Source organism: Sceloporus undulatus, chromosome 6 (assembly GCF_019175285.1).
Source record: "Sceloporus undulatus isolate JIND9_A2432 ecotype Alabama chromosome 6, SceUnd_v1.1, whole genome shotgun sequence".
In the NCBI taxonomy this organism is placed as follows: Eukaryota; Metazoa; Chordata; class Lepidosauria; order Squamata; family Phrynosomatidae; genus Sceloporus; species Sceloporus undulatus.
The window spans coordinates 43,012,475-43,022,939 of NC_056527.1; positions in this window are offsets into that span (position 1 = coordinate 43,012,475).

Sequence of the window (10,465 nt, forward strand, 5' to 3'; positions counted from 1 at the left end):
TTATATCATAGCATTTCATCTTGGCTGCTTACAGTCTCGCCTGCACCCTAGTATATAACATGTAGTCCAGGTTGGTAGACGAGAACTGAACAGCAAAAAGAAAAGGCAAACAATTTGGATGGTTGACCTAGATCAATGTGAATGTTTCTTTCTCTACTGCCTTTTAAGGGTCCAATCCCTAATTTTCACAGTTTCTTGTTTTAATCAGTATTTTTCACTCAGTTTATGACATGGGGGTGGCAGCCTTTGGGCCTCCTGATACTGTAGTTTGAAGTGCAACTCTTTGGCCATTGACCATGCTGGTTGGGATTTCTGGTAGTCCAAAATAGCTAGTGGATGAAAGTTTCCCCATCCCTTCTCTATAATGATGCTAGTCTTCCCCACGGCTTAGGCCAGTCTTCCTTGGCTTAGGCCAGCATTTTCTAGTACTGACCTTATTTATATTTACAGATCAGACTCAAATCCTGCTGCTAAATCTGCTTCCCACTATAGGACAATTTATAATCCCCTCTGCTTTTAGGGTTCATTCCCAGCTAACCCCAAGGGTTTCTCCACAAGCTGAGGAGTCTCCAGCTATTTTTAAGTATTCCATTTGATATGCATACCAGTTGGTACATTGCCCACATGGCCAATTAAATTGAAAATTATTTGATTAAAGTTATTCCTGAAATCAATTCTTGCTTTGGAGAAGAAAAAAAAAGTCAGAGAGGTCTGGAATAGATAAGGATCCCAATGTTCAAATCCATTACAATATGGCCAATACAAAACATACCCACACATCCACAAATGCAAACACAAAGGCTGGGGATGTTACTTGCACACTGTAGGGGAAAAAATCCCAATGGGTGACATGAGGAGCATTAAAGCAGGGGGAAAAATGGGATGGGAGTGTTAGGGACATATGGTCTGTGTTTTGCCCAGTTCTGGAGTTAAGTGAAGCAAGAACTTCAAGGAAAGGGTTTTTTAACAGATGGGAATATTTTGCTTGCTGCTGTGAGTTTATAACAGCCAGTTTTTCTGGAACTGAGTATCTCCAAGCTCCTCTCACATGGACAGTTGTTTCCTGAAATTTTCCTGGAAGCCAAGTAAATCTGAGCTGTTTGCTTGAGTAGTATTTTAACATCGCATGTACCACAGAATATGGCCAATCAGTTTGGGTATGTGTATATTTATCAATATATTACTATGCAGAAGCAGAGTCATGTTTAGGTTTTCCAAGAATGGTTAAAGGACAAAGGAAACAGACTAAATTTTGAAAATACTGTGAGTTGTTTTCTCACGATAAATACATTGTCAATTATGTGAAGTATTGCTTTGCTTTTTATGAGCTTGAAAAGTTACTATAAGAATTGTAGCTTACTATTACAATATTGTGGCAAACATGTTGTTGCTGTCACCTTAAGGAAGTACCTTAAGTGACATGTTTAATTTAACAGAGGCATCACTAGGGTCACCTGGTGTGGAAACCTACAGTGTCACATACACCCCATTGCTCTCCTCCCATGCCACATTGGGAGTCTGAAACATTCTTAGTAATGTTTCTTGCACTAATGTTACCCAGCATTCCTGTATATCACTGAATGTGACATAAACAACTAGCAAAATTAAAATGATGCCTTTAAATTACAATATCATTCACACAAACTAAATGCATTTACATGTTGTTGAAATGAAAAGTTGGTAAGATCTGATGTTTTTAAAGAAAATTTTAAAAGAATAAAATCTTTTGTAAAAAAATAAAATTTAAGGGGTTTTGTGTTGTTTTTTTAAACCTGGGCCCTCTCCTTTCTTTTCCCACTGGGCCTCATCCCACTTATACAATTTCTTTAGTGTTTTAAAGAGCTGCAGGCAGACACCACAGACCATTTCTGCTCAAAGGCAGATGTTTGGGGAGCACTTGTGTCATCCCTCCTTAGTGTCACCTGGTATGGTCTGAACCCCCACACCACCCCTTGTGATGCCCCTGCATTTAGCATAAATTTATATCAAATGAAATTTGTTACATATTTATGGAACTTATCACATTACAAAAAACCCCAACTTACTCCTGCTGTGTTCAAGTCTATTACGGGCTGCAGTCAGGTATTATCACAGGGAAAATGCTGCTGATGCTGACGCCCAACTGCATCCCACCTACAAGTTGTGCTCAAATGGCCGATTTGCAAAGTCAGGACCTTCCCAACTTTGCAAATCAGCCAGCTGAGCACAGCTTGTAGCTGTGTTTTAAGTGGGATGGAGTTGGGCACGTGGCATCAGTGGCATTTTCCCTGCGATAATACCCGTCTGCACCCCATAACAGACTTGAACACGGCAGGAGTAAGTCATTTAAAAAAAAAATTTGGTAATGCATTAAACTCCTAAGATGCTATACATGTAGCTTTTGGTTTCAGTTTTTTGTTTTGATTTTTGTTTTGTCTAATATGGTTACCGTCACTGGAAATAGTATAAAACATTACACATGTTAATTATGTGAAATTCATTTAGCTTTATGATACTCAAATCTATCTGTAAATTACTGATCTATAGAAGAAATGAAAGTCTGGCCTTCCACCAATACTAAAAGTGCTTCCATGCATTTTCTGCCAGTGTTTTGCCAGAGAGAATTTCCGACAAGCCCTGGCTGACACTGCTACTCCCTCCTCTCGTTTTGGCTCACAGCAGATTGAATATCCACCATGACTCACAGAGTCAGGGCAACACATTAAATATACACTTGTCAGCTCAGTTGCGTACATATGTAAAACAGTAAGATCTGAAAAGCTTAATTCAATCCAAGCTGGAAACCTAGAGCTATATTAGGCCGTAAACAAAGGCGGAATTTAAGCAAGCCACCAGGTTCCTGGCAACCAGGAGACACACACGCACACAAAATCAGACAACGCTGCCAAAGCAATGGCCTCAGGGGGCCTGGGGAGAACCTGGCTATTGCTCAGCCTTTTTCCCTGGATTTTGTGAGAGAAGCCACTTCCTACTACTCACACTGTTGATAAACACATCTCCTTGGTGAGCCAAGAAACCTCTTTCTCTCTTATTAGGTTTGGATGATACTGGTTTAATTTAAAGCCAATAGAGGAACATACAATACATCTATTACCCCACTCCTCTCAGAGACTGTACACAAATTATATTGTTTTTCTGAATAGACAAAGTCAAAAATAGAGTTATAAGTCAAGTATAAAATACAGAGGTAGATGTGTTGACAAATTCCTCAGTCCATATTGTGGTCAGACATTTATTCAGCCAACCAAAAAAAACACAACATTATCTAGAGAGCTTTCATGTCAAGTGTGCATATGAAAAAGAAATAAAAGGAAAGGGGTGGAGGATATGTTACCAAATATTTATTCTTATAATTTATTATTTATTCAGAACATTTAAACATGCTCTAAACATTTGGCCCTTCAGCCAATAAGGCTCCCAGAGCAGTTTAAAATTTGTTAATGTGACAACCCCTACCCTCAGGTTTACAATCTAGATCGCTTGGAGTAGATGAGAAATTTTTGTAGCTGGTGGCCTCCTGAATCTTCCACCTTCATCCAAATGCTTATTGGGGGACCTTCCTCACAACACTTATATGACCAGTGCAGTCCTACACATATTACTTAGAACTAAATCTCAGAAGTCAATGGCATTATTTTGTTGTTGTTTGTTGTGTGACTTCAAGTCACTTCCAATTTATGGGATCCCCAAGGCGAATCTCTCATGGGGCTTTCTAGGATGTTTATCACACTATACTCTTAAAGTGCTACAATTCCACTTTGACTCCTCTAGCTGCCTCCTGTTGCATTCTGGTTTTGGCAGTTTTAAGGAGGGGTATTTAGAATACCTGAGAATTCTAAATACTCCTCCTTAAAACTGCAAATCCCAGAATGCAACAGGAGGCAGCTAGAGGAGTCAAAGTGGAATTGTAGCACTTTAAGAGTATAGTGTGATAAACATCTAGATTGTTCAGAGAGGGTTTGCCATTGCCTTTCACTGAGGCTGGGAGCATGTGGTTTGCCTGAGGTCACCCAGTGGGTTTCGTGGCTGAGCTGGGATACAAACCCTGATCTCCAGAGTCATAGTTCAGTGCCCAAACCATTACACTACGCTGGCTCTCAAATTAAATCTACAGAGCAGTTTATGTGTCTATGCTTTAATGTTATTTCGTGTGGATATTTGAAGTTGCAAAAATTGATTCGAATCCTTGTCTCCAGAATCATAGTCCAACATTCAAACCACTACACCACGTTGGCCCCTAATGCAGTAAATGGCATTTACTTCCAAGTAAATATATATAGTATTTCAGCTTGTTGGCATTCTTTTTCACACTACATTATTATAGCATCTAGAAGCCACCCAGACTGTCATGGCGCTGCATTCAATAGAATCACTGCATTTCTTATTTGGTGAGCTACTTAGGATCTGCTGCTACAAGGGAGTGTACTAGAGATCTCTGGCAGAGAATTCTAAATACCTCATGAAAACTACCTAAACTTCTGCAGAATGGACCCCTGGCAGTTAATGTAGTATCAAAGTGTTAATAATTATATAATGTGCAATAGACCTTAGCTATGATAAAGACCAAGGGATAGGGGATTTAGAATTACAACACATAATACAGTTAAAAAAGATGAACCAGTGCTTCACCAGGAAAAAGAAAAGAGAAGGATAGGAAAGCTGATTAAACAAATAAAATTTGGGCTTTTAGTAAGATGTGTTTTATTTTGCAAAGTTGCTAATCTACTGTATTTTCCATCACCTATGATGAGATTTTTTTTAAAAAAATGCATATTAGTGATTCTCAAAACATTTTCTGTTTCAAACTTCTCAACCTGTGTTTTGCTTTGAAAGCTTATTCCAAAGAATCCATGTACAGAGGTGGCCACCTAAATCTAAAAACAGAAATCAGAATACATAATAATGCTTTCATGTGAAGGAAAACAAAAACTGGTGTTAAAATGTCATTGGTGAGAAGTGGTTCTAGTGTTCTTTAACTTTTCTCCCCCTGATCAAGTGAAATAGATGGACTGTGTTATTCACTAGGCACAAACTTTACTGGAGAACAAAGAAAATACATTTCCATAGGTTTTGCAGAAGACTTGTAAAGAGACTAGGGCGGGATACAGACGGGCAAAAAGGGGTGTGTTCATGACGTCATGAAAGTATAGCCTTCAGGCGGCCCTTACCTGAATGCCGCCATGAACACACACCCCGCAAGCCCCAAGCGGGAAGAAGCGGCATTAAAAAGGTGCTGCTTTTCCCCGCTTCTTTTCTATATAGTTGTTGGCCAGGGTGGGGGAAAAAGTTTAAAGGGGCTTGGGTGCAAAAGGAAAAAAAAAGCCTCATTTTTGGCCGCACATGAGGAAGCTACCTCTCTCTTTGCAGCGTCCTGCGAGGCGGTGGTATGGAAACTGTGGGTCAGAAACGGCCCCAGGTGAGGTGTCTTCACTGCCCCCCCATGTGGAAGCCCCATACACCTGAGCCACGCCCCCGGGGCGGGTGGTCTGGAGGCTCCATATTCAGCAGAATACACCTCCAAGACATCTTCCCCTGCCCGTCTGTATCCCGCCTAGATGTTTTAAATATGAGGTGAACAAATATAACCGCCATGAAAAAATAATCCACTTTAATACAGTGTCGAGTACTGTCATGACTACAAAGAAAGCACATAAATATCTACTTGTTAAATAACAGAATCACAGGCTTAGGGTCACCATAAGTCGGAAATGACTTGAAGGCACACAACAACATCACCACACATTAATGTGCAAATGAAAATATGAGTACCAAATAAACAACGTATTTTTATTCCTTAACCATGTCATCAAGGTGGGGAGGGGTGACATCCCCATATAGAGGTAAAGGGGGTTCCCAATGGTAAAAAGTTTGAGTACCACTGAAATACGTCAAGCACATTGGATTTCATTCTATTTCTGGATCAACAAACAAGCAAACAAACCAAAAAAAGAGGGAAAGATATATTTGATTCCCACAATAGATAGTAGTGATAACACTTTTTGGACCAGCTGTATTGATTTAATAGGATTCTAAACTTTCAGAGTTACATTGAGCACTCCCTTTATTTGTGAAGTAGGCAGCAATGGCCTTCCAAATAGCAAGGTTATGAAAAATACAATTTAGCAGCATTCAGAACACTACAAAGAGTACATCTCACATTGGAGGACTGCATACATTGACAGGAACCCAAACATATCCTGAGATTATCTGTTGAAGACCTTTCCCAGTTCCCATTTTTAGAGGTAAAGTATAACTCAACACCTTTTATGTAGTGGCACACCTTGTATATGGGATATCCTTTTTGGAGAGGGCCACCCAGCACCAACTTTGCTTAGCTTGATATGAGCTCAAAACAATTCTTTTATAATCAATATGCTTGGAGGGTTTGCTCTTTATGCTGCCTTTGTTATTACTCTTAATTGTAATTTTGAATTTTCATGCACTTATTTTGTAAGCTACCTTGCAAATTAGGTTTAAATAAACAAAATAGCTGAAGTTGGAAACAAAATAGCTGACATTGATCAGACTTTCACTGATCACATTCAGTACCTTGAAAACAGAACAAAAGACAGTGATAAAAACTGGATCAAAGGTATTCAAAACCCCTCAAGTTATAAATGTCACAAAGATCAAGAAATTCAGCTGCTTGTGGAAAAGGAACATATAAATCCTGCTATTTCCTCTCTCAACATACAGAAGCCAACTGGCAGCAGTATGTTACTTCAACACTGGTGAAGGAACAGTGCCAATGGATGCATAAAAGACTCTGCTCATCACAGCATCTGCTGCCTGAGGTAAAAGCTTCATTTTCTTTGGTTAATAGTAAAGCTGGCTCTAGACCTTGTGTGTGTGTGTGTGTCCCTGCATCTTCAGCTGCCTATTAACTTCTGGTGGTCCCGTGAATTTCAAAGGGTCTTCTTAGGTAAGGGATACTCAGAAGTGCTTTTGCCAGTTCCTTCTTCTGAAATAAAGCCTGATGCACCTGTTATTTTTTGTCTCCCATCAAAGTACTAACCAGGGCTGACCATGTTTAACTTCCAAGATCAGACAGGATCCAGTGCCCTTCAGGTTTTTAGGCCTAATTCACACAGTTTTGACACCTCTTCTTATTTTGGCCACAAATGCGCTATTAGGTCCAAAGTGTTATATCATTTTTTAAAAAACCTACTGTATGTTATTAAATCTAGCTTTAGATTCAAGGTCATTTCACTCAAAACTCAGATGCTCGGGCCTTCATATCCAGTTTTCTAACTTATTAGATCCATCATACTAAAAACATGTAATAGGAGATGCAGAGAGCAGAAAGGCAGGGACAGGTGCCCTCAGATTTGTATATGGAGAAAGGATCGGTGCTAAAACACAGGAAGCTCATGCCAGTCAGCCATGCCGTAGATTCATTTGTTAATCTCTGTAAAATGTTTGCGCAGATAGTTGCCTGTCCATAATTAAATATTGCTAAACCACATGTCTTCTTCCCCATCTTCTTTTTTAAATGAAGCTTTAAACACAGAATAGGAAATTAAACTTTCACCAAAGCAAAATACTGTGTGTATCTGAATGCTAATATTTTTCAGAGTTAATAATTAGCCTACACAGATATTCTTCATCACTCTCTTTTACACATAGGAGGGAGCATCATCAGAATTGTAACCCCACCTTTATGCCTGACGTATACTTGTAAACTCCACTGTGCATAGCTGTGGATAAAAAATATGTACATTGGGGGAAAAAGCTGTGCACATACCACAAAATTTGCATTTCTGTGTATATACACAGTCTACTGCCTGCATTTGGGAGATAACAGAGGAAGTGAGGACAATGATTGCAATAGTGAGACATGCAACACAGCACATAAAGGATCAAATAGAATATCTGCAGAGGGTTAGTCTATTCTGAAACAGCATAACCATTTCTATTTATTAATGAATAGCTACTGTGATTCAGCAGTTGGTGAACTGACCCTTTATCTCTTGAGAGATCAGATGAATACTGCAAATACTATGGAATCTGCCATATAAAAGGAAAGATCATGCATACTCATTTATTCCCAACTCAAGGGTAAAGCTTCGTGACTAATAAACTATATAGTTGCCACACAAATAGCCTGTCTTCCTGAGAACTTGGCTCAGCAAACCTCAACATTTAACAAGCAGACATAACTAATTACCTCCGACCCCTAAAGAGAAGGAAGGCTGTAGGTCATGGTTAAGGAGAATGAGGCACAGCAGTCTCAGTCTTGTCTTTATCTCCATCTACAAAGGGGTTCCATTCAAAATTCATTAGCAGAAATGTGCAGATTTCAGCCTCAGGTATTAAAATAAATACCTTTGCCCCGAGAAATGGTATGAGCTGAGACCCGTCATTTTGATATCTTTTGAGAATTACCTATTGACAAATCTAGCCCTGCTTTTGCTAAAAATAATTAATCATGTCAAGGAGACAGTAATATTTTAATAGAATTCCATTATTTTCTTTTAAAGATAAATAACCAGATGTTTATGAGCACTGGACATTTAAGTGCTAACTGCACAATTAAAAAAGGTTTTTGGATGACTCAATGGGCCATCTGCTGAATTGATGGAAACTCTCTCACACACACACACAGACAGACACGCATTTCCCCACCTCACACCAGTTCACAAGGATGTCTATATCAAACTATTTATATCTTTAAGTAATCTACTCAACTGAGCACATTTGAGACTTTAACCTGTAACCCTAGAAGACTGTTCTAGTGTGAAAAATAAAACTATGGCTGGTTACAAACCGGCACTTTAGTGCGTGACGAGCATGCACTAGGGTTACAAAAGGGCGGTGCTTCCGCACCGCCCTAACCCTAGTGCATGTTCGTCATGCACTAAACAGCGGCGGCCCTTCCATATGGCCGCCGCCGTGAGGACGTCACGGCCGCGCCGCCTCTAGACAGGGCGGCGCGGACGTGACGTCCTTGCTCCGCGCCAGGGCGCATAGTGCGCCCTGAACACGGAGCAGGAAGGAGCTCCGTTTCAGAGCTCCTTCCTGGTTTAGTCCGCTGGGCGCAGCCTTCAGACAGCTGCGCCCAGCGGACTAAAAGAGAAAGGGGCCAAGCGGCCCCTTTCTCTTCTCCCCGCCGCCGCGGGGTGTCCTTGGGGCTTGAAGCCCCAGGGACACCCCTTTTCTGGCTGCAGGGAAGCGGCGTTTTGCTGCTTCCCCGCAGCCCAAAAAGCGGCGGATCGGGGCCTCAGCAGCTGCCGGTGTAGCTGCTGAAGCCCCGATACTCCGGGGGAAGGGGCGGGTCCAGACCGCCCCAAATGGGCGGTCTATAACCCGCCAAACTCTCTATTAGTAGTATGCATTAGATTTGGCCAAATTATGATTTGGGATGATTTGGAAGAAGGGGGTTCCTTTGAAGCAGACTGAATGTTACGAGATTTGGAAAAACATTCTGTGGCTGCAAAAATGGATACCTACACACATACACACGCTCCCCTTATCAGGAAAGAAAGATGGCTTAAGGGCAGGAGGTAGTTGTGACTGACAGCAGTAGCTTCTAATCCGAGCAGATAATTTTTTGGGCACTCTAACCCCAACATTTTGGAGCAGGGATGCAGAAGCAATATACCACAGGACATTTTAGTGTTCTGTATTCTTTGGGCTAACTTGCTTAGAAATGCCAGCTGTCCAAGTCCTTCTGCCTTTGACACTCCAGTCAACATCCATCATCCAGGCATCCTATTATTCTTTTTGTGACTTTGGTATCAACTGAACATATAACAAACAAAAAAAGCCTTAGACTGATTTTCATGCAGCATAAGGCCCTAGTTCTTATCCTTATGAAATTCTGCAAGTTTTTTTCTAATCTCTAGTTGTCCACAAAACAATTTATAACTATTTGGATAAGCTTGTAACTACATGCATAACTGCAAATTATGCCAAAAGGCTGATAGTTCGGGGGGATTTTCCTGTAGCCTCATAAAGCAATTCTGTCAAACCCTTGGTTAACCTATAGTTCCAGATAAGGACTGATTGATACCCGTGCATGAGCTCTGTGACAGGGAAAGCTTAGGTGGGTGTCCTCTGAAATACTTGCTCCTCACGAGACAGAGGAAGCCGTCTGGAGTGAGTTGAACAGTAGGGTCAAGCTTGGGAATAACAGGCTCAGCTGCCTAAGCGAGGTTTTATGGATACTGGACCCATGGAAAAACCTCACTTTTCTTAATCACCTTTAATTACTGCATTTACAAGTGAGGGAAGTTCTTCCAAACAGAGGTGAGATTAAAACCTCATTGGGTTGTCTTCTTTCAGTAAATAAGATTTAGGGAAATAAAGGCTATTTGCAAGATTTTAGCTTCAAAGCAAAAAGTTTTACAGGAGGTGGCTTAATGAAGTTTTAAATAGATAAAAGGGGACAGTAATTGTAGAAGATACAAAATTATTTCTTGATAATTTGGTTTTGGGGATGCTGAATTTTGCTGGTGTGTGTGTA